Here is a 23,930-nt window from a genome sequence, read left to right as displayed (position 1 = left end):
GTAAGATCCGCAGTAAGCTGCTGTCCATTCAGATCGCTGTCAGCAATTGCCAATGTGAGGTCATCACATTTTAAAAGGGAAATTGCAGATATTTGCAGCTTCCCATTTAAGAAGATGGGCACGTAGTCTGTCTCGCACTGTGGATTAAACAATCTTGAATACTTTTTACACTTCATGTAGGGTATGGGAGAATGAGGAAAACTCAGTCTATGTTTTAAGCATCATGTCATGTGAGAATACATAAGGATGTGTAAAATGCATTGGTTTGATTCCAGGATGTTATTTACAGCTGAAGCTTGTTTTTTAAAGATATTTTGTTTCCACGCCTAAAGGGTCAGTTTAACCAACAGTTATTGGTGATATTCACTGAGTACAATGTCAGCATCTAAAGTAAATCCTGAGTGTAGCAGGCAGCAGTCATCATCTTTCATGGCCAGCTTGTGAATTTAACATTTGGTTGGCCAATGTTACTGGTTTATCCTCATCAACTAGTTGGGGGTCTGTTGTTCTGCTCACTCTTTAATAGTGGTTTCCTTCCATTTTAGCTCAACTACAGGCATTATCTTTCCTTATAATTTTCTTACAGTTGTCTTTTCTGTTATGCTGAATTCTGGGTAAGCTTCTCTTCCATCTTGTTGGGTAGTAACTTTAATGATGAGCTTGAGTTATAGTAGTCTGCTGGGGAGGCTTCTGGTTTTACTGGGGCTTGAATTTTAGGAAGAACTGTCTCTTGTCCTCACTGAGTATGACAGATGATCAAACTTGGAATTGGGAGGGCAGTTGTGATCTTTTGGATGCGTTACCAAGTTGGTCAATCTGTCATTCCCAAGGTCATTCATTATCTAAGGGCATTTGGTAGTGGTGCACAGGGTTACACCCCAAACCAACTTCCTGCCCCTTTCAGTTCCCTGCTGCTTTATTTAAATGAAACCCTTGGGCAGTTATTGAGCACCAGAGGAAATAATGTCCCAGGTTGGCTTTAGAGATCATCATCTGAGCTCTGACTGAAATTCTCTCATGTTTGCTGATTTGACTTTGATCCCTTCTTTTGCTTGCTGAGCTTCTGTTTCTTGGCCTTTCCTAATTTGATACCATCCAAGTATTTTAGACTACAACTCCCATCATCCCTAGTCAGCAACATGTTGGTTAGGGATGATGGGAGTTCTTCTTCAATATATCCAAATGGTGCTGTGGTAGGGAAAGATGTGGTAAGTCTTCTTCAAGTCTTGGTAGTGCCTAATTATCTCATTGACCAGTGTGAACAAGATGACTGATTCATTTGAGGCTGACTTATCTTTTCTATTTCCAAGTCTCCTGTCAAAGCTTACAGTATCAGGTGTTCACTGTGTAACATTTAAGTCTGAAGTCTTACGCATACTGACATGGGAATATATATATGAATAAATAAACACTGTGGGGCTTCTTTTTTGGTCAGAGCTGAATGGGATAACTATTGTTATCTGACTCAACATGTGGGAAATGTGAAGGATCTTTCTGGCCTTCCTTATTCTGAACCATAATTAGGCATCTCTGGTTGTAGTGTTAAGACAAATGAGAAAAGTCTTTGCTATTTATGGTCATCTGTACCTACTGTCTTTCCCGCATCAGGTTTTGGAAGAAGTTTACCTCCTTATCCTGAGGTAGAGGCCCTTTTGCTCAGCCTTCAGTCCCACTACACTGTGGTCAAGGAGGATGAGAATTTGGCAGGCAGCATTTGTAAGGGGAAATGGAGACTAGCCATCCAAAAGAGAATAAAAAGATGTACAGGGCAATAATGTTCTTGCCAGCTCTTATCGATTCTGAATGCTTATTTAATATATTTGCTTGAATCCTAAATTACTCCTTATTCATATCAGGGGAGAAGAACACTTTCTGCCATCTTCTCCCTGTAGCCAACTATCAGCAGCTAATTTTTGTAAATGCACAGAGGGTTGCAGAAGGACAAGAGAGGTGAGGAAACCTTCATCTGTGAGCATGAACAGAAGGACCTAAGGCAATGGATATAGTGTCAGGATGAAGTATGGGTTCTGTCTGGGTGCTGGAAACGCTGCTTGGCGATGTCTCTGAGTGCGACCTACCTCACTTTGAGAATGACTTCTTAGTTTCCTGGAAGAAGGGTGGGATGCAAAGATATATATAATGTGATTTTAATTTAATACGTTTACTCATCTTTTGGCCATGAAAACATTCCCTCAGTAGAAAGAAATATTAAATTATGATTGTACATTTATGTGTCAAATAGTGGAGATACAGAGGTGTATACTTTTGGTTCTGATGTAAATATAAGTGTTGGCTGGAAGGAAATTATTTTTCTGCCTTCTGAATGTGTCAACTGGAAATGGTTTTTTAGCATTTTGCTTAATAAAACTCATTTATGGAGAAATGGAAATTAATCCAAGCAGAAGTCAGTTCTTCTCATTCTATATATGGTATAGAGGAAGGAAAGAAATATTCTTACAAGGCAGAAACGGAAGGCTAGGCTGTTGAAATCTAAACCGTAAAATATATGTTGCAACTTAGATCGATTTTAACCACCATGGTAACTTATCTGAGTACCTAATGACAGGCAAAATATTTGCATTGAAGTCTATATTTTTGAATACCAGAGAAAAAGGAAAACAGTAAGGCTTTCCCCAGAAACTGCTGAAATGCACAAAAGAAATAAAGTTTCAGTGGCTACACCTTTCAAAGTCCAGACAATATTATATAAGTCCAGACAGGTTTTTTTTTTGGTTAACCACAAATATGTGTGCTATTCACTTCCTACCCACTGCGTAGTAAGAATATTTTTCCTGTGCATGAGTGAGTGACATACATATATTTGAAAATCCACCACAAAGAAAGAATGATATGGAAAATAGTGGCCTGAATCCGACATAAAGATAACAGGGTGAAACTCATGGTTTGCACTGTTGTGTAGTGAAAAAAAATTGTTTTGTGTAACTGCCCAATTAAATGTACAACACTTGGATGACAGCTTGTACCACAAAAATGATTAATTAATACCTTCATGTTAGCTCTGCTACTACAGTGCATCTTGCAATGATATTATTAGATGTAGGCCCTTAAAATTGTGGTATGTTGTTTAGCTTTTTCATATACTGTACAGCACTAGTTCCAGGGCAATTGGATGATCAGAGCCTTGTCAGGAAGCACACTTCTACTGGGAAGCTCATGGTGCTTAGGCCTGCTGGAGAAACAATTGCAAAGTTTGAGAAAGTAACGTTGTTTAGTTGGCTTTAAATCAAGCCCAAGGTAAGGATGACTGATACCTTTATTAGACCACAAAGAAATCACAAGTGTAAGGTTTGAAAAGGTTTCAATCTTTCACAGGTCTTCATCAGAATGGGCACCAAAGACTGGTGGATGATGCAGAGAGAACATAAAAGTTCCAAAAATCAGGGCTGCACTCTGTGTCTCGGTTCCAGCCAGAACACAACCTTGTGTTTGAGAATAAAGCAACTGAGATGGGAGGAGTATGCTGGATAAGTAGCAAGCATTAATCTAACAAGATTGGAAGAGACATGGGTGGAAGTGAAACCTACATACTGTATCTAGTCTGAGTCTGCAGCCCCCATTTCAAGACTTAGGGCCTGGCTAGACTGGCCATTTGGGGTGTGGTGTGGATTTGGCTACAAAGGGTCTGTTGAGGTTGGGGTAGGGAGGAGCAATGTGCCATTTGGCATGCTCCTCCAACCTGAACAGCAAACGACCCCTTGTAGCCTGATCAATTAGTTAATACCTGTCAGTTAAGCACTCGCCCTGATCCTCCACAGAGGTTCGGGGGAAGTGAAATAATAATAATAATAATAATAATAATAATAATAATAATAATAATAATAATAATAATAATAATAATAATAATAATAATAATAATAATAATAATAATAATAATAATAATAATAATAATAATAGTAGTAGTAGTAGTAGTAGTAGTAGTAGTAGTTGTTGTTGTTGTTGTTGTTGTTGTTTTGTTGTTGTTGTTTACATCACTTCCTAAAGTGTTGCTATTCCATTTTCTCTTCTCCCCCCTCCCTGCTTCCCCTCCCTTGTTCTCCCTGCACTTCCTCTCTCCTCCCTTTGAATCTGCAGCCACAATGGCAGAGGCTGCTGGAGGCTGCTGTTGTTTAGTCGTTTAGTCGTGTCCAACTCTTCACCCCATGGACACCAGGCCCTCCTGTCTTCCACTGCCTTCCGGAGTTTGGTCAAATTCATGTTGGTCGCTTCAGTGACACTGGCCAACCATCTCATCCTCTGTCATCCCCTTCTCCCCTTGCCTTCACACTTTCCCAACATCAAGGTCTTTTCTCAGAGATGGCCAAAGTCTTCTCATGAGATGGCCAAAATGAATGGAGTGTTACTTATTGCCAAATAAACATTGGAAATCAGGCTCAGTCTTTCTTCCACTGGTCCTATTTCCCTCTAGTATATCTGCATGGAAAGGAAAATTCCACCAGCCAATTAGTAAGGTAAGTAATTACTAAGGGTCCGTGTACTTCATATACAGTTGGAAACATATCTGCATAACTTCTGAGGTTTTTATTTTGAAAAATTGTGGAAATTGCACATTACGTCCTTGTTTGTTGCAGGAAACTTACCTCTTATAAGAATCTTATAACTTCACAACTTCAGCATCAAGTCATGCTGCTGTAATTTAATTTTCATCTTCTTGACCACAGCCCTTGTGTAACGTATTGCCTCATGAAATGATCCGAAGCTTTCAAAAGTTTACCTGCAATTCTATGCATATTTGTGTTCTAATTGTATTTTCACCCGAGTGTGGAGTTTAAACATGTCTTATTCTGCTGCTGTTGTTAAATTGTGCCATCAAGTTGCCTCTGACTTATGGTGATCCAGTGAATGAGGGATCTCCAAAATGCCCTGTTCTCAACTGCCCTGCTCAGCTCTTGCAAACTCAAGGCTGTGACTTCCTTAGGGAGTCAGTCCATCTCGGATTTGGTCTTCCTCTTGTCCTGCTGCCTTCAACCTTTCCCAGCATTATTGTTTTTTCCAGAGAACCTTGCCTTCTCATAATATGTCCAAAGTAGGACAGCCTCAGGTTTCATCATTTTTGCCTCCAGGGATGGTTCAGGCTTAATTTCCTAGCAGTTCAGGGTATCTGCAAAGCTTTCATTGTTTTTGTAATTGCATTTTCAAATTCCTAAATCACACTTCCCCAACCTAGTGCCTACCAGATATTCCAGGGTTCAGGTTCAGCAGCTGCAGGAATTCTGAGAACTGCAGTTTAAAACATCTACAAGGAGGGTGGGTAAGATTGCACTACTCATTGTGGCTGTTGTATCTTGGCTCCTTTGCTCCTCATGCAGGCAGGATCCAAATGACCGTGCTGTCAACCCCATTCAATTAAGAAACAGTTCAACTTTTGTATCCTAAATTAGAGATTGTTTCTTAATCCAAAGAGGTGTTCAGTGCTCCCCAAACATGCCTCCTCTGGGCACTACTTCTAAATGGGAAGCCACCAGAGGAGCGGGGTGGTGGTGGGCGGTCTAGGAAGCGCCAAACAGCTGTTTGGGTGAAAAATGAACCAGTATGAACTGCTGAACTGGCAGTTTGTAGCCATCGCTAATCCTGAACAATATCTCCGTCCTCTGATACAGGGGCAAACCATTTTTGCAATGGAAGGGAATTGAAAAACTATATGGCATAACAAAGGTTGAGAAGGGTTTCCTGTTCAAAGAGGGAAATAAATCTTTATAGGGAGCTGCAGGACATTTGTCTTGCTTAAGTCGTTTTGTAAAAGCAAAAGGAAAGCTAGTGGTACGAAAGATCAGGAAAGTTAGTTTTTGTGCTACAACTCACTTTTTGGGACTACTAACTGTGGAGTCCTGAGAGTTGTAGAGCTGGGAAAGGTAATGTTCCCACTCTCTGGCAATACGTAGCCCAAAATAAAAATGTGAATAGAGCCCAGTGGTGTAGATACCTGGCTGTAGAGTCAGAGGATGGGAGTTCGATTCCCCACTGTGCCTCCTGTGAGTAGAGCCAGCTTGTGTGGCCTTGGGCAAGCTGCACAGTCCCAGGGTACCCTCCAGAAGAAGGATGGTAAACCACTTCTATAATTTATCTAGAAAACCTTCAAAAGGGCCACCATAAGTCAGAACTGACTTGATGACACACGGTTATTAAGGATGTGTCACTGAAGATGAAGACTAAGATCATCTACACTGTTGTATTTCCAGTCACCATGTGAAAGAAGAACCGTAAAAACAAAAAAACAAAAAAAAACCCAAAGCTGATAGCAGACACCCTGGGCTTCCAGAAAGACAAACAAGTGGGTCCTTGACACACAGCACATAAAAACAAGAAGAAGACATCCACAAACACAGCCACCAGCTTGCACCTAGCTCTCTGTCAAGCAGAACACCTGGAACTAAAAGAGACTCTGGTGATCCCATTTCCCCTGCTGTCTTTTGGAGTCCCTCCCAAACAACAGGACACAAACTCTCATGGAGTCTCTTTCAAACTTCCTCTGCTTTCCTACAAACAGCAGAGGAATCAATGGAAAGGTTTTAATGTGAAGAGCAAACAATAGCCAGTTCATAAGACAAAGCAACCCTAAAGTTAGTGTAAGCTGGAAAGTAAAAAGTGTGATATTATTTTTACCAGTTTGGTTGAGAGGGAAAAATCAGTAAGATTTTCCAGGCTTGCCTAGGCTTCTGTTATCACTCTTTCCACTGTGCTAGTTCAGAAAGATTAAACACATTTAATCTTTGGTGCAAATGTACAGAGGAAGGCTTTGGCTTTAATCATTTTGTTTTGTTGCCCTGCTGTCTCACTTGCTCAGTTAATCTTTACTGTTTTTCTGACTGAAATACCTAATTGTTCACCTTTTCTTCAAGAGTTCTAATTTTACAGTTGTCGAGATTCTAATGTACTCTCTCTGTGCGTGGATGCACGTGTGCCTGTATATACAGTACGCTTTAAAAGTAGAAGAGATTTATTGCTTTAAACTGGGAAGGAATGTTAAGGTTAAGGCCTGTATAGGTTTAATCACATTCATGTTAAACTGATCTGGAAAATGGATTAAAGGGCCAGACAAAATCTTATCAGATGAGAAGTATGCTCCTTAATCCTGGCCCCCTTCAATATTCTTACCCTTCACCCTTCCCTCATGTTAATTGTGACTCTGTATTGTGGGCAAAATATTCAAGCCTATTAGCAGTTCCTTCTTCTTGTTCATGCAAAGTGTGGCGTTCAACCTTGTGCCCCTTTCTTGACTGTCAAAACTCAGAGCACGTGAAGGCAAACAATCCCCTCTTTTACACTGCTGCCACCAGGTGATCACTAAATCTCCACTACTTCTGGAAGATAAAGATTCATGAATATCTTCTTTAGGTAAATTTATTATTAACAACTATCTTCTATTTGGTAATACACTCCTCTAACTCTAATCACCTCTCAGATTTCCCCAAACTCCACACTCTAACTACTTCTCTCTCACACACTCTACTCCAACACTCTGACTCTGACTCTGACTGCTACTCTGAATCAGGCTCTGCCTCTTATAAGATCTTGCTTGACTCCGCCTCTCAGCAACATGAATATGCATGAACAGTTACATAACAAAATATGAACTATTGACCTAATAAAGGGGAACGCTACAGAAGGATTTTCCAGTTATATCAAATGGCAACTGAAGAGAATGGAACCACTTCAGATTGTACACTCTGAGCTCGCTTTCATTCTTTGTTCCCACAGTGTCAGCATCCTATTGTTTTTGCATGCAGTCGTTCTCCATCTTTTATTCAGGAGATGAAAGAAGCTGATCTTTTAAATACCTATGACCTTACCCTGCATTTAGGCCCCAACAACATGCTGCAAGAATTTTGTTTTGTGTTTAACAGTTTTAAGGAGCAGCACATCAAAAGATTGTGGAATGATAACAAATGGCTTCAATTACTGGAATGCTGTTAAGGTGGCTGTATGTCACACCTCCAAACCTGGCTGCTCTGACATTTTATGTAAATTAGATATCACTGGTATAATATGCAAATCTTATGCAAACAGATGAAGATTTTCCATATTATGGAAGTTAAGCACATTAAGTGATGTTAGGTTTTTTCCATCAATGTGCTTCAGCCTTTACATCATTTCTGTGGTAACCAATGAGCTAAAAGGACTAGTATATTGTAATGGTTAGAACTTGGAAAAGGGAGATCTAAGTTCAAATTCTTGTTTAGTCACATAGCTTATATGGTATCCTTTGGCTTTTTCCCCCTTCATTTTTATTAGACTGTACTATCCAGAATCCCTCGGCGAGCATAGTCGCTGACCAGGTCAGCTAAATGATTCTGAGAGCTGTACTCCAAGGAAGAATTTTGTGAATTTTCACTTCCTTATAAGTGTAGATAATATCAGTCTCCTATGCATATTTACTGAGCTGTACAACCCAATTAAGTTAGTAAGGTTATATTTGAGTAAATACCTCAAAGAGACATACCAACACAAATGCATGTAGAAGTAGTTTCTGAAAAAGGAATTATAATTTTCTTATTATTGTTTGAAACCTCTTTCTGGAAATGTAAGCACAGCATTTATAATCATCTGTACTTCTTCTAGCCTTTCTCCTCCTATCTTGTCTGCACCAACTCTTCCTTTCCTCGGAAAAGCATAAAGCTAAGCTTCCAGAAGCCAATGGAAGGTAAAGTGGAACTTGGTGTTTCTCTCAGGCCATAGAATAACAGATGAATACAATTCTAGAGCTGGAAAGAGCCTGAAGCATCATCAGATCCAATCTCTTGCCAAAGCAGAAAATGCAGTGAAGTGCAGAATAGAGCTTCAGAAAACTTCTCTTTTTGGATAATAGCAGCCAGCATTGCAATGCCTTCTTTGCTTTCTGTGCACTGTTTGGACAAATCAGCTAGGGACCAAGCCATCCCACAATTGCAACATTTACTCAGAGTCTTTGGTTTATAAAGTCTGTATCAAATCCTGTCACACTGAGGATGGCTTCACTCGTTGGATAACCACATCTTTCTTTCTGTTCGCTTTCCCTTTTAATTCTGCCATTGTGCTGAGACTGACTAACACAGGTATTTCCTTGGAAATTCCAAATTGGTGTAGAAACAATACAGGACTTGGATGGTCCTGTTCTCTGACTTGGTAGAAAAGAGTTTCCTAGGTTCCTGTTATCAAGCTGACCAGAATCTTATTATTGATTCAACTTGTTGCATTGCCTGAGGCCTGTGGTAAAATCTTCATGCTTAGGACTTCTCTGTCATTAAGCTTGAATTTTCCCAAACATTATTTCAGCCATATTATGGTTTCCTGCAATTCTGGTCTGCTTGCACGTACTGGCTAGGAAGCCATGTGGACATCACAGCATTTTAATTTTTTTCCCTTTCAGATGGATGAATTGCTATTTCTGGGAAGTCAGTGTTGCCTCAGACTATGCATTAGTGAAGACTGGCAGGCCGTGAAAGTAATGAGAAATTATTATTGAGGTGGAGAAGGGAATAATATAATCACTTAATATGAGTGAACTGCAGACGTAAAATATGTCTAGAAATTTTCATAATATACCTTTATATAATACAATTCTAAAACCGTAAAGTGAAACAGAATAAAATTAATTTCTAAGACTAAAGCTGCAGTCGCATAAAGATGTAAATATGCTAATAATACTCATGGAACTCATTGCAATTAAATGTGTCTAATTTGTGACCTAGCTGGTCTATTGTTTTTTAAACACTCATATGGAACAGCCGGAGTCCTTAAATACAGATTGGGAAAAAAAAAGTTTCACAATTTCAGTAATACTAATTTGTATGCAATTGACACCCTAGTACTGTAACTAATTTCTGTGTTTAGGACTGAGGTTTATGCTGCATAAATATTTCCATTTTTAAAAATTTGGTGTATGAAAAATTAACTGGAAAGAAATCTTCTGTCTGGCAAGAGTTTTTGTGAATATAATTGTTTACTTGTTTGATTTTGCAACCTTTGAGGGCTTTGGGAACTTCTGTGCAAGAGCATTTTAATTCTTGGTACATAATTTTCCAGTATTAAACCAGCTGTGGAAAGGTTTTGGAACTGATTGATTCTTCAAAGCTATTGAATTTAGGGGTGAAAGGCAAGAAAAAGTGGTTTACAGTTCTTATTTTCAATCCATCTTGTTCCCTGTGCCTGTTAGAAGCAAGATGGTTGTAGCAGGGGAAGCATAAAACAAAATGCATTTTCAGTAATGTGTGGATAGTGTAACATGGTAAAAATTATTACACAAAAAGAATTACGGACATTATTGTAATCTCTCTGGAGTAGTTTTGAAAAAATTAAGCAAAAGAGAAACTGGAGCACATGTTTTCTTGTATGTTTTAATATTGTAGGGCTTCCTTAAACTGATACTCTTCTGAGGCAAGGTTTTATAATTTAATACTGAGATATACCACAACTTAAAATTTAATATGGCAGTGATCTGGTTTTATCTGTCTATGAAGAAGATTATGTTCCAGATGGTTGAAGTTATAATCCAAGTCTACTGCGGTCACCAAAATTTATCCTGTAAATGAACATCAAAGAGACAAACATGAGGCTTTATCCAGATGATCACAAAAACGGTGTCTTAGATTTTACTGGAAAGTCCTGGGAGCCTGGCTGGAAGGCATGAGCATGATGTCCATTCTGACAGTAGTGGATGAGTATTACTGGCGTTCTGATACTACATGGAAAATTTGTTTCTGTGGACTTTACCCAAATTCTCAAGAAAGCAAAGCCAGTGGCCATGCCAATTAGGGGTTTCTGGGAACCTAGTCCAAAACAGTACAACTTTCCCAAGCTCTGAAATTCTGAAAACTGACTCCATATGGTATTCAAAAGAGTAATAGATACACAGGTGATGAGAACAGTGTTGCAGTGATGGAAGCGCCACCTTTGGGAAAGTATCTGGATCCCATCTATACTCACCAACAATTCAGTTCAGTGGGAAATGTCAGTAAACAGATTGATAGAGATGTAGATGTCATTAAGGAATTCATAGCGGAGCTGAGATTTTTAATGGCAATTTCCCTAGTTTATCATAATAACTGGGTAAAGGTTATCTCCTTCCAATTGTTTCTTTTTTTCAACCAGAGCTTATGTGCAAGGAAAACTAGTTTATAGATCTACAGACTGCTTCCTTAAAAAGCTAGTTTGATGGTTTCTTGCTTTGTTTGGTTTTATAATAATTGCTTCTGGAGAACTGAGACGAGGTTAAACCAATGCTTATCCACATGCCTCCCTTTGGTGAGTTTCCCTCCTCTGGGTGGTTTGCTGATTTTTATTTCATTTAAACTCAAGTCTGTGGCATGAACTCACTTTGTTTCTGCCCACATCACTACATTCCTGAGATGTTTTTCACAGGCTTTAGCAAGATCATCTGACAGCAACCAGCGAGTCAATGAACTTTATACACAATTAAACACCAGAAGCCAGCAGAATTTTGTTACTGAATAGACATTCCCCCCCCAACTCATTTTAGGAGTGCTATGCCATCTGTTGGCCCTCTATGGGTAGACCGAATGTTGCATGTAGTAATTGGGCTAGTTTCATATGATTTAATACTGAACAGACTTAAGTAAGAAGAATGATTGCATCCTTTACATGGGCCTCACAGAACAGTCGCCTCCCCCACTGTTTATTCAGACTCGGAGCTCAGCCATTCACTGTTTTAGCCAGATAGGTTTTGAGTGTGTGTGTGATTCATGATGAACAGCCCTGAAGCAATTATTCTTTTAGTGCAAAGTGGAATTGTTCTGTTGTTTTGTTTTGTTTTTTTTGAAGATGAAATAATAATTCAAATAAGGGATTTTGAATTACAACTAGTGCAAGAAGCTAGAATTTTTCTTTCAACATTCAGCAGAACCGATCCAAGCCACATCTCTGTTTGTTTGTTTGTTTGTTTGTTTGTTTAAAACCATCTGAGAGTTCCTATCCAGTAAAATTACTGGGATGGAGGTGAAATTACTCCTTTTCAGCTTTTTCCTTTTAGTAGTTAAAAACAACAACAACAAAAAAACCAGTGTCCCAAAGAAGCTTGGTCTCAAAGAGATGGCGCAAATCAGTGGAACAGTTTCATGTCAGATCTTAAACACATGCTCTGCCAGAAGCCTCTTCAGTTTCTATGCAGCTATTTTATAAAAGAGCCCATGGAACTTTTATTTAGTTGCCAAGCATTGCCTTAGAATTTTGGAGAAAGTTGTGTAGACACTTATTAGAACTAAAAACAAACAAACCAACGAACATATTCACGAAGGCTTTCACGGCCGGGATCTAATGGTTGTTCTGGGTTTTTCGGGCTTTTTGGCTGTGTTCTGAAGGTTGTTCTTCCTGACGTTTCGCCAGTCTCTGTGGCCGGCATCTGCAGAGGACAGCAACCTGTGCTCTGGTGTAGCTGGCTTGGGAGTGCAGTATTTATGGCTGTGAGATAGGCTTTTGTCTTTTTCTGTAGATGGGTGATTAGTGTGTATTGTTGTGCTAAGGGGAAGAGATTATTTGTTCCTGTGGTTGATGGGTGTCATTAGCTGGTCTTTTGTGTGTAGTGATCCCCTGTCCTTGTGGGTGGATAGAGTTCGTTGACCTTTTGCATGTAGTATGTTTGATAGCTGGGAGCCAAGTTTTGTTGAGCTTCATACTTTCCTCTTTTTTGTTGAAACTGTGCTTGTGCTTGTGGATTTCAATGGCTTCCCTGTGCAGTCTGATGTAATGATTGCTGGTGTTGTCCAGTATTTCAGTATTTTGAAATAGAATTTCATGTCCAGTTTGTTTCAGGGCATGTTCAGCTACTGCAGATTTTTCTGGTTGTTTTAGTCTGCAGTGTCTCTCATGTTCTTTGATTCTGGTGTGGATGCTTCATTTTGTGGTTCCAATATATACCTGGCCACAACTGCAAGGTATACGGTATACTCCTGCGGTGGTGAGGGGGTCCCTTCTGTCCTTTGCTGACCGTAACATTTGTTGTATTTTTGTGGTGGGCTTGAACACTGTTTGTAGGTTGTGTTTTTTCAAAAGTTTCCTCATGCGGTCCGTAAACTTTGACACTCTGAATTTTCTTTCCTCCACCTCCTCTTCTGTTCCTTTGATTTTTCCATAGTCAATTCAGAGTACCGACAGGTTGTTTTTAATTGTCAGGTGTCTATAAAATATCATAAAACAACAACAAAATCCAAAATCATTTAATGAATGAATTGGTGAATGAAGTCAAAAAGTCAGGCTTTGAAGATCAAAACCTAATTTAATGACCAGTGAAATTCTGAAACTTCTTTCAAATTAAATAATTAGAACTTGAAAATGCTCATCACCTATGAGGCAGACTGTTAAAATGATAGGGTTATTATAACTCAAGCACATAATTAAGTGTGGAAACAAGGAGCTCTCAATGACTCTACGACATTCCTTCTTCAAAGACAATTAAGAATGCATTTCCTCTTTTGCCCCAAAGTCTTGAGGGAGGAGCTGGCTGGAAGGCACGAAAGTGTGGGAAGTGAGGAATCTCTCCCAGGAGGCAGTTTGGCTTCAGGCGTGCACTCCTGCTCCAGCGTCAGCAGCCAACCTAGCTCTGAGTTTTACAGCCAAACTGCTCTGGAAGGAAGCTGTCTTGTCTATAGAGCAGGGGTCTCTAAACATTTCAGCGTGAGGGCCACATCACATATTTTCCACATTTTTTAGGGCCGAAGGAATGCCCACGTGCGTATGCCCGCCCATGCACACTCCCGCATGCACTCCTGCATGCACATGCACACACCCCTGCGCATGGGCTGAAGGGAATGGACCTGAGCCTGCGACATTTGCTGGGCCAGATAAAAAGGCAAGGTGAGCCAGATCTGGCCCACAGGCCATAGTTTGGAGACCCCTGCTATAGAGCATAATGTTCTGCTAACTACATTTGATTACCCACATGTCTAGGTATTTTTCTTTTAAAAGTTTAATATTTTCAGACTGTTGTTAGTCGAATCAGTGCATATCGATCCAGAGGATGTGGGGGTCCTATTGTACTCTGGTAAATACCGGACTAATATTTCAAACCCAAAACTGGTTGAATTTTGAGTCAGACCTTGGAGACACTGAGAGTGAAGGAGTACAGCTGTGGATTCACCCAAAGTCCTTCGTAGTTCCATTATCCACTTGATGAGGTTGGGCATGCTGCTTGGGAGCACACGTTTGTTAAGAATCAAGATTGAAAGTCTCTTTCCTTTTAGATGTAGAATAATGAATAGAAACCTTACCTCAGGGCAGCTTTTTTCTCAACCTAGCCCAACATTGTGTTTGTTGGCCATGTACCCTCCAGATGGGTTGGGCTGCAACACTCATCATTCCCATGCCCATGGAAGTGTGGTGTTGCACTGTAACCCATTTGAAGGGCACCAGATTAAGCTGGAAGTAACTATCAGTAAGAAGGATGTTTGCAGAATCCTGGGCAAACTCAGTGAATTTACTTTAGTTGAGACTAACAACTGGAATTAGGCAAGAATCATTAAACATATAAAAGAATAAACCTTGCTGAGGAAGAATTCTAATAGCTTCTTATTGACATGACTGATAAAGTGTTGGGCTAGGTTGCTCAAAAAGCTATCCTGTTGTAAGATTACAATAGTATCCTCGTAGTGTAGTACGTAAGTTCTGCTTCACCTCTTTGGACAGGAAATCAGATTGGCAGCATTGCTCAGCATTATGGTTCTGCTGTTCCCTCTCCCCCCATTTTTCAGCACATGACATGCAAAAAACAGCAGTGGGTCATTCAGAACTGCTTTCATGGCCCTTTCTGTTCACCTTGCAACGTGCTTTTTCAGGTTTGGGTATTTTTATATATAACATCAGCAGTAAGCTTAACTCTCAATAAACTTGACGTTTGCCAGTTCAAATGCATGCAATTGGTTCCACTTTCTCTCCCCAAGAAGTGCTGAGCTACATGTAGTCTGCAGCAGGTCTCCAATCCGGGCACACCTCAATAAAGAAGCTTATTATATGCCTTTTGGTGTTCCCTGGACTATATGAAATTAGGAACAAACATTTTTATCCCACTAGTCTCCTTTGTTTGGATGAGCAGACACAATTTTAATGTAGTCACATGATTGCTACAATTATTGCCTGGTGGTTTTGAGGTGTAATACTGCTGAAGCCAGCCATCATCATCTTTGTTTTTGAGAACTGCGTCTCCCCCTCTTTCATGAAGAGCCTTTCCTTTCATAGCTGTGCCAGCTGGGTTTGTATGTTCCCACTGAGTACATGGAAGTGCCACTAACATTGCAACTAATGGGATATCCTCTTGTCACAATCACTTCCTTGTGCTGGCTGGACCACGTGGGCCTTTGAATCTTGCTGCACAGACAGCATTTCCCAACATGCTTCTGCAGTGAGGTTATCTCAGCACAGTTGTTAAGCAAACAGTAATGATGATGATAAATGACAGAGGCATTAAAGGACTTAAACTTCACATTATTGGAAAAATTAATGCTGTGGGAAGGGGCTGGGGGCTTAAGAGTTTAATTCTGGACATAAGTCTTAACTTCCTTACGGAGACTGGAACCAGAAGAGAATAAAGGGGGAGTATGGCTTCAGGCTCTCCACAATAGAAAAACTCTATTCTCGTTGTCTGAAGTGCACAGTAATCTGAACTGGTGGCTGTTGTGGTTTATCAGTTACAAAAAAACGATGCTTTTCTAAGAATATAGTCTCTTCCTGCTGCATATCAAAGCCAAAGACCTTTTTTTTTTCCTGCCAGTTTGTCAGCTGTGAGAATTTCAGTTTAAAATAATTTCAGTTTGGTTCTAATAAAGCCAAGCAGTCCTTCAATTCACACTGCAGGTGACCTGGATAGAAATTATATTGACTGAAGCAGCATTTAAGCACATGACACCAACATTATATTTGAATGCATGCCAAGGAAAATGCAAGCATGGCTAAAACTGGCAGCGAGGATAAGGGATTAACTTGTCCTTCTAGGTCCCTAAATGAGGCCCTCAGACAAGCTTTCCACTTGGGAGCATGAACACCATGTGTTTACAGCATGAAATAAAGTATTATAAATCCCCTTAATTTATTAAGTCAGCAAAAATCTGTATACCTGCTATTGTTTTGTTCTATTTCCAGTAAGTGGGTCATCCAATCTTCTGTTCATAACAGAAATGTGTTGTGTGCATTTGGAGTGAAACTGCACAACAGTTTTATTCCCACGCACACAATTTATGTGCAGAAATAAAGTAGCTTGTGGCAGATTTGAAACCACAGAGCAAATGAAACACTTTTTAAACATCACTTACTCGCTTGCCTTCAGAAATATACAGCATTTTCCTAAGACAGAAACTGCCAGTTTCTGTTTTAAGGTACAAAACTAGTCCAAAAGCAGCATTTTCTAGATAAGAAAGTAGGAAATAAAGTTGAAACGAGAAATTAGGAAGTAAAGGGGCACATATGCTATTATGTCATATCATACAAGAGAAACAAAACTGTATTGCCTGAATATTTTTGTTTGTTCCCAACAAGGGAAATTTGGTTTCTAACATTTATGTATGTGATTTAATAACATAGCATGGCATATGAGTTCCAGGACAGCAATACAGGGTGGATCTGAGAAGTTTAACATTCAGCTGAAACAAGTTTGGATATGTGATTTTCAAAATGATGACAATATTCAACAGGTCAGCAGTCCATAATAAGGTCTTTCATCATCCTGAGTTTTGGTATAAAGAAGTTACAGTGAATGCAAACAGTGGAAGAGAATTCTAAAATTGCAAATTCAGTCTAATATATGCATTGTTATATGCTGTCAAATCACTTCCACGTTATGGTGACCTTAGAGGGTTTTTCAAGGCACCTGAGACATCCCAGGGGTGATTTACCTTTGCCACCCTCCAGTGAGTTTCCATGGCTAAATGGGAATTTGAACCCAGTTCTCTTGAGCCCAAATGAGATATTTTATTTATTTATTTATTTATTATTGGACTTATATACCTCCCCATAGCGCTACAAGCACTCTCCGGGCGGTTTACAATTTTAATTATACAGGCTACACATTGCCCCCCCAGCAAGCTGGGTACTCATTTTACCGACCTCGGAAGGATGGAAGGCTGAGTCAACCTTGAGCCGGCTACCTGGGATTTGAACCCCAGGTCGTGAGCACAGTTTTAGCTGCAGTACAGTGTTTTAACCACTGCGCCACGAGGCTCCTATTTTATCCATTATATGATAAAAAGTATAGGCAGAATAGTCATAGTTAGAAATATCTGCTGTAATTTAAGTAGAATTACAATGTGTAGTTCATATAGAACAGAAGGCTGATTAGGTAACCACCTTGGGAATCAATACTTTGAGAGAAACATGGGATACAAATTTAAAGAATAAAGAATAGAGCTTAATAACAATCTGACATTTCATTATAACCTAGTGTTCTTCATCGTGGTCTTCTGTGGATGCACACAAAGGGTTAATACCAGCGCCAGCGTTGGGCCTCTCGGAACGTTTTCTAGCTGCAAGAGAAAAGTAACAATGTTTAGGACTACCCCTACTGCGCACGCCCAGCCTAACCGTCCCTCAGTTCCATTTTTCCGCCTAGCGGTTTGGAGCCTCTCGTCTTAGCTGCGTTTATTGCGATATATCTGATTTTTGGCTTTTGACCTAAGCTTCGCTCACGGACTACTAGCGCTTTTTCCCTTCAACTTGACGACTCGGTGTATTTTCTTGGCTTTACTCGGACTGATTTCGGACTGCTCTGCCTTATCCTTGGACTTGTCGTTTCGGTTTCCTTACTGCCCTATGTCCCCTTCCGGGCCGTTCAGCAGGTATGTGGTGTGCGACCGTAAAATTCCCCACCAGGACGGCCACGATACTTGCCTGTATTGTTTGGGGGAATCGCACAATCCCAAAACTTGCCCACACTGCAAAGCCTTCACTAAGGCCGCTCTCAAGGCTCGCCAACAGCGCCTTAAACTTCATCTGTGGGAGTCAACGTTGTCTTCCATGGCGCCCTCGGAGGGGGAAATGGCTTCCACTTCTCGAGCAGCTCCTGTTCAGTCGGTCGTCTCTAAAGTTTCCAAAATGTCAAAAAAATCCGCGTCGTCGAAATCGGCCGCTCCTGCTTCGAACCCCGAGCCTCCGGCTCCGAAAGCTAAGCTGTCGAAGTCGTCCAAAGCTAAGGCGGCCGCCCAGCTTAAAATGACATCCATTCGACTTTCTCCGAGCTCGGGTTCCATTCCATCACCGATTCTTGAGGAGTTGTCGAGGCGCTTCGAGGCCTCGTCCGAGGCACCCGCTCCTCCTCCTGTTCGACGTACTGAAGTGATACCACCTTCGGGAAGGTCTTCCCCGACGCCGAGCCAGTTAGTCGCAGTCACTACTGGTCTCGCTTCTGCCCCACATAGCCCTTTTCCTGCGGGCCAGGGGTCGCCTCCCGTGTCGATCTCGTCCGTACACTCGGACTCGAGATCCCCTCGAGAGAAGATACCTCGATCACCTGTGCGTTCGAGGTCGAAATCTCCTCGAGGCAAACGTTCTCGCACGGAGAAGCATCACTCCCCGAGCCGGTCCCCTTCCTCCGGCCGCTCGAGGTCGAAGTCTCCTCGACGGAAACGGTCGAAGAAGAGGCATCGAGCTTCCACTCAGTCCGACTCTGGCGATCGTTCGGACTCGAAATCCTCTAAGCGCAAACGCTCTAAGAAGAAGCGCCGCTCTCATCGACGTCGTAGCAAGCATCGACGTCGATCCTCTTCTTCCTGCTCGGCGGATTCTGACCACCCTAAGCGTCGTAAGCGCCATCGACGTCGACGCGACCGTTCGAGGTCTCCTTCTTCGTCTTCGACATCCGCATCTCGAGACCGGTACCGCAAAAAGATCCGGTACATATACGTGTCTTCTTCTTCAGAGTCGAACCGACCTCGATGCCGACGCCGGGCTATTCGAGTCAGAGACCAGCCTCCTACGATACCGGTTGCCCCTCCACCGCAACCGGTTCCTTCCACCTCGGCGCCGACCGTGGTCCCAATTCGACCCCCGACAGCGCCGGTCGGCATCGAGAAACCCCCTCCAAAGAAGAAGAGGGATGTCTTCTCCTCTGATCCAGATGAGGTGTCCACGGAGCAGTCTTCTGACTCCGATCAGGAGCAACCCCCACCCTTGCCACCGCACAATTTACCTCCGGGTGATCTGGTGCTTTCCGATACTGGTGATCCTCACGCCCCTTCTCCATCTGAGGATTTTTCTTCCTACTCTCAGATGATGTCCAGACTTGCCAAGACACTTAAACTGGACTTGAATCTCCCTTCGCCTCCGGGAGAGGACTTGTTCTTTGGGGACATCAAGAAAGACAGTACCGCTCCCCCCAGTATAGCTTTTGTGCCTGTGGTTATGGAGGCCATTAAGGAGTTCTGGGCTCAGCCTGCGACTACACCTAATGTCCCTCGTCGCACAGAGCACTTCTACAAGATTCATGGGACTGACACTCATTTTTTGCTCAAGCATCCCATTCCAAACTCACTCATTGTTGAAACAAGCTGTTCAAGGCCTTCGGCCAAGGCCCATGTTACTCCAGTTGACAAGGAGGGTAAAAAGCTGGAACTCATCGGCAGGAAAATCTACTCCCTTGTCACCTTGCTACTTCGAGTCATAAATTATCAGACTGTTCTGGGAGCTTATCACAAACAATTATGGCTCAAGCTTTTGCCAGGATTAAAAATGATACCTGAAGACACCCGGCAAGCTTTCCTTAACTCATATGAGGAAGCTCAGACGGTATCCAAGTATGAACGTCTCTCCATCAGACATGCAGCAGAGATCTCTGCCAGAGTTCTCATGTCTGCCATCTCTATCCGGCGCCACGCTTGGCTCCGTTCTGCAGACATAATGGAAGATGTCAAGTCAAAGGTTGAGAGCCTCGCCTTTGACGCTACCGGGCTGTTCAACGAAAAGACCGACTCCCATTTAGAAGACCTTCACAAGGCTAAGAGGACTGCCAAGTCCTACTCTGTTCAGACTCAATCTAGACAGCGACGCCCCCAATGGCGTAAATCTTATGGTCAGTATCAATCTTCTCAACAGTACCGGACTTACAAACACCTACCTCAGCAACGCTCTGGCCAGTCCTCTTCTTCTGTCCAGGGCTATCAGGGATACCGGCCTCGTCCACCCCATCGCCGCCAACCCTTTAAGCCACCTGGCAGAAAGCAAAAACAGTATCTTTGACTTTCGGCCCCCCATTTTTACCCGTTCACCACCTGCCACCCGTCTTCATCCGTTTCTTCACAACTGGTCTATCATCACAACCAACGCTTGGGCTCTAAAAATTATTCAACACGGTTACCAGCTGGAATTTATAAGATCTCCTCCGCTCGGTTTCATCAATCATTCTCCATTCGACTCCTCGCTCGAGGAAGAAATATTATCTCTCTTACAAAAAGATGCCATCTCTACAGTACCACCCAGCGACATACACTGCGGTTTTTACTCCCGCTACTTTGCTGTCTCAAAAAGAGGAGGAGGCATAAGGCCCATTCTCGATCTAAGACTCCTAAACACTTACCTGCGACCCAGACGGTTTCGGATGCTCACCTTAGAGTCCATCATGCACCTCCTGAAGAAGAACAATTGGTTCGTCCTCATAGATCTAAAGGACGCATACTTTCACGTCACTATTCATCCCGACCACCGAAAGTTTCTTCGGTTCATCTTTCAGGGCACAATCTACGAATTCCAGGCCCTGCCATTCGGCCTGTCCACAGCTCCCCGGACCTTCACCAAGGTCATGGCCCCAGTGGCAGCTTACCTTAGTCTCAGGGGCATCCACGTTTACCCTTACCTGGACGATTGGCTCGTGGTCTCCACCTCACGAAGCCGATCTCTGAAAGACACAAAATTTATCCTGTATCTCCTTCACAACCTCGGTCTCACTGTCAACGAACAGAAGTCTCAGCTCATTCCCTCCAAAACAGTTCAATACATAGGGGTCTGTTTGGACGCCATAAAGGGTCGAGTTTTTCTCCCCCCAGACAGGATACGCAAGATTCAACGAGCCATCAGAAAGTTTCTTCCCCGTGCCCGGGTGACAGCCCATCACGCCCAACACCTTCTCGGCCTGATGTCTTCTACAACACCGGCGCTAGCTCACGCTCGCCTCAAGCTCCGGTCGCTCCAATCATGGTTCCTCACCCTCTTCGACCCTATGATGGACAGCCAGAGGAAGCGTCTTCGCGTCACCCCGGAGCTCACCAGACAGCTCCAGTGGTGGATGTACACACCCCACCTCACGGTTGGCCGGCCCTTTCGTCCACTCCGTCTCACCGTTCAGGTCACAACAGACGCCAGTCCCTCCGGCTGGGGGGCGCACTGCGGTCATCACACCATTCATGCCCTCTGGACGCCGCAGGAAGCCATGTTCCACATCAATCACCTGGAGCTGCTTGCAGTCATCAAGGCCTTCAGGTCCTTCCTTCCTCTGCTACACGGCCGCGGAGTTCAGCTGGTGACGGACAACACTACCACAATGCACTATGTCAACAAGCAGGGTGGAACCCGCTCTCACTCTCTACTGTATCTCTCCATCCTCCTTTGGGAGTGGTGTTACCGTCATCATATCTACCCGGTCGCCATCCATGTGGCCACAGAGGACAACACAGTTGCGGACACTCTGAGCAGGCTTCAACATCAGACACACGAATGGGAGTTGAACCCTCTGGTCTTCCAGGACCTTTGCCGCCAATGGGGGACCCCGGTGCTGGACTTGTTCGCATCCCCTCACAACGCGAAATGCTCCCGGTACGCGTCCCGGGCAGGTCTCGGTCTCCACTCGCTCGGCGACGCATTCATGATCCCATGGAACCAGGGTCTCTTGTACATATTCCCACCGATTCCGTTGATACAGAGGTCCTTGATCAAACTCCAACGTTCCATGACTCCGGCCATTTTCATTGCACCCTTTTGGCCTCGCCAGGTGTGGTTCCCCACGCTAGTCAGCATGGCTGTGGACTCCATGACCCTTCCGTTGTGGCCGGACCTGCTGACCCAGGAAGCAGGCAAAGTCCTTCACCCCGACATCGACGCGCTCCATCTGACGGCGTGGAGGATCGTCCCGAAATCCAAGAGGTCTTGACCAACGCCGTCAAGCCCTCCACGTCTCGCTTGTATGCCTACAAGTGGAAAAGTTTTTTGAAATTTACCCAGCAGAGAGATCTCGTCTCCTCCCCTGTATCTCTTTCTACGCTTCTACAGTATCTCCGTTACCTGTTTAATTTCCACCTGTCTATCTCCACTATCAAAGTGTACCTTGCTGCGGTTGTTTTCTTCCAACCTAGAGCTTCTCCCTCTTCCCGCCTTTTCTCCCATCCTACCGTCAGGATGTTTTTGAGAGGTCTCTCTAACCTCCGACCTCCCGTTCGTCCTCCACTTCCACAGTGGTCCCTTCACTTGGTTCTGCATGCCCTATCCAGACCCCCATTTGAACCCATGGCTACCTGTGACCTCAAGCTGCTTTCTCTAAAAACGCTGTTCCTCGTGGCTATCACCTCTGCTCGTCGAGCTAGCGAGTTGGCAGCTCTCCGTCATGATCAACCCTTTCTTCAGTTCTTTAAGGACAAGGTCATGCTTTACCTGGACGTGTCTTTTCTTCCGAAGGTGGTCTCCGACTTCCACGTCAATCAACCACTTATTCTCCCAACTTTATTTCCGTCTCCGACTACTGATGTTGAACGCATGCTACACATGCTCGATGTTCGACGGTCCTTAGCTTTTTATGTATCCAGGACCAAGGACTTTCGCCTGGCCAACAGACTCTTTCTTTGTTACTTCGGCCCAAAGAAGGGCTGCCCAGCCTCGTCGTCCACGCTCTCTCGGTGGCTCGTATCTACCATCGCCCTTGCCTACGAGCTCAACCACAGAGATCCTCCAGAGGGACTTAAAGCCCATTCCACTAGGGCTGTAGCCTCATCGACTGCCTTACTCCGTGGCGTTGACCTGCCCGACATCTGCCGGTCCGCTACCTGGTCCAATGCCTCTACCTTCATAACCCACTACAGATTGGACGTGAGGGCGAGAGAGGAAACCAGATTCGGGAGGGCAGTGCTAGCATCGGCTCTTCAGTGACAGCCCACCATCCGGTTAGTAAGCGTGCTAATCACCCTTTGTGTGCATTCACAGAAGACCACGATGAAGAAAGAAAGGTTACTTACCTGTAACGATGGTTCTTCAAGTGGTCATTCTGTGAATTCACACAATCCCGCCCGGCCTCCCCTCTGTCTGTCTGTCACTGGCATCTCTATGACTCGAGGGCCTATGGCGGACAAATGGAACTGAGGGACGGTTAGGCTGGGCGTGTGCAGTAGGGGTAGTCCTAAACATTGTTACTTTTCTCTTGCAGCTAGAAAACGTTCCGAGAGGCCCAACGCTGGCGCTGGTATTAACCCTTTGTGTGAATTCACAGAATGACCACTTGAAGAACCATCGTTACAGGTAAGTAACCTTTCTTTTTTACAGCTCATTAAGACTGAATATACTTGGAAACTACCCTGTTTCCCTGAAAATAAGACCTGAAAATAAGCCCTAGTATGATTTTTCATGATGCTCATAATATAAGCTGCACCCCAAAAATAAGCCCTAGTTAAGTTAAAGCCCACCCTCCACCATTGTGCAGCAACCAAAAGATGACACGACTGCATTTGAATAAATGTAGATTGTTGTACATGAAAAAAATGTACAACAAAAAAAATGTACAACTGTTCCAGCAGTGTCTGTACCCAGCTGAGGAACACTTCCCAACAGCGTAGTGTGCTTACGGCTCATCTGTTTTCAGTGCCACATTCAACCTAGATACTATTTATTTGACCAATCTAAATCTCACTTTTTGACTAGAATTCTCAAAGCAACTTACCGGTTATATTTTTATAAATAACCCGAAGACAGAAGTGCCTTAAAAATGCAGAAATCAAAACAGAAAAAGCAGCCTGTCCTAGTGGGAGAAG

General features: G+C 43.0%; 1 protein-coding gene and 1 long non-coding RNA gene across 6 annotated transcripts in view; one reads left to right on the top strand and one right to left on the bottom strand.

The window, feature by feature from the left end:
• The window catches only part of BCL2 (BCL2 apoptosis regulator), a 179,488-nt gene that overhangs the window by 91,220 nt on the left and 64,338 nt on the right, over window positions 1-23,930 (top strand). The gene's annotated exons all lie outside the window — the stretch shown is intronic.
• Window positions 313-23,909, bottom strand: LOC144589197 (uncharacterized). The gene is made up of 2 exons (XR_013545161.1): window positions 23,840-23,909; window positions 313-13,126 (listed from the first exon to the last, which is right to left on the bottom strand). It is a non-coding gene; the product is annotated as an uncharacterized LOC144589197 (long non-coding RNA).

Source organism: Pogona vitticeps, chromosome 4 (assembly GCF_051106095.1).
Source record: "Pogona vitticeps strain Pit_001003342236 chromosome 4, PviZW2.1, whole genome shotgun sequence".
NCBI lineage: Eukaryota > Metazoa > Chordata > Lepidosauria > Squamata > Agamidae > Pogona > Pogona vitticeps.
Note: the sequence above shows the minus strand (reverse complement) of the source record. Positions and strands in the feature narration are given on the sequence as shown.